Source organism: Lotus japonicus, chromosome 1, assembly GCF_012489685.1.
Source record: "Lotus japonicus ecotype B-129 chromosome 1, LjGifu_v1.2".
NCBI classification, from domain to species: domain Eukaryota; kingdom Viridiplantae; phylum Streptophyta; class Magnoliopsida; order Fabales; family Fabaceae; genus Lotus; species Lotus japonicus.
Window position 1 is genome coordinate 25,887,475 of NC_080041.1, and position 1,507 is coordinate 25,888,981.

General features: G+C 32.9%; 1 non-coding gene across 1 annotated transcript; it reads right to left on the reverse strand.

The window, feature by feature from the left end:
- Nucleotides 1-871: 871 nt before the first annotated feature.
- On the reverse strand, nt 872-943 carry TRNAW-CCA (transfer RNA tryptophan (anticodon CCA)). Its single transcript has one exon. It is a non-coding gene; the product is annotated as a tRNA-Trp (tRNA).
- Between the last annotated feature and the right edge of the window lie 564 nt (nt 944-1,507).

Sequence of the window (1,507 nt, forward strand, 5' to 3'; positions counted from 1 at the left end):
CCTCTAATTAATCATCAATCGACTACCCTATGGTTGAATAATTCTCCCAATTTAAACTAAAATGGTGACAATCAGTGAAATCAAAACTTACATTTTGAATGTAATGAATGAGAGTTCTAGTTCTTTGAGGGAGCTTTGGTGATGATTAGAACGGAGCTTTGAGGGAGTTCTGGGTCAGGAACGAACATTTGGGAGCGATTTGGGGAGGGAAAGTGAGAAAGTTGAAAATGGGTTTGAAAATGGTTCTGCTTCTGATTATATGTTTTAATAGAATACGGTATATTATAATTCGTATTGAAAACGGAATATAATATACCGTATTCTAGTAAGGGGGACTTTACGGTAATTTTCCCACTTTAAGTGAGGTGCAAAGCCTAAGGGATGGGGCTCCAAACCCAATTCCCGGTGAGTACTTATGTGGTATTGTTGGCATGGCTCACCGGATAATAAAAAAATTAAAATTTATTAATTAAAAATGAAAGTTAGAAAAAAATAATTAAATTAAAAATACAAATATCTAAAACTTTTAATCTCACATATGGACCGGGGACCAAAACAATAGACTTATTTCTAATCTCCTTTCGAATATCGCTTCTGTTTGTTTTTTTATTTTTGGTCGAATCTTTTATTTGTTTTAAAACCATCAAGACTATCTGAATTCTGAAGGTTACATATTTTAAATCATATGAACACAAAAATAAAAAGAGTAAAAGCCCAGTTAACTATCAAGATGTAGTTGTCAAAAAAAACTATCATGATGTATAGGCCAAAGGCCCATATCGTTTTTGGTACACAGCCCAGTTGACAAAAAGAAAGCACATGAGTGAAAATTCAGAAAACATTGAAAAAAAGAGCGGATTATTCAGGGAATTGAACCCGACGTGAATCGAACACGCAACCTTCTGATCTGGAGTCAGACGCGCTAGCATTGCGCCACGGATCCGCTTGTTGTTGTTCTTCTTCCTCCACTATATTTATAACATTACGACACTTTCATGTCTTCAATGACGATTATTCCAATTCTAAACCATATGCTCTAATTATTCTGAGGCAACATAGAGAAGTAGGTTCCACGTTCACTCAATTAAATTTGCCACAGGGGTCTTTATTTAACTTTAGTATAGATACAAATTCAAGTTCAATAATCATACACGTAACACGTGTGTATTCTTAATTCATAGGGAGTTCAAGGCCTATGCAGATTAGAGAGTTGAATATATAACCTTATCCTAATGGGACCTCAATTTCAAAAAATAAAAATAAAAATAAAAATGGGACCTCTATTTCAGGAAATAAAACCCAAAACATAGTGGAAACTAAGGGTCTATTTGAGTGCAGTTTTTTAAAACAGTTCTCATTTTCAGTTTTTAAAACTAAAAAACCAAAACAGTTAAAAAATGTTTTCAGTTTCTGTTTTTAGTTTTCAGATATTGATTTTCTAAATGTTGAAAACCATGTCATTCAACTTGTTTTCTTCTTCTGAAAACTATTTTTAAAAATTGTTTCT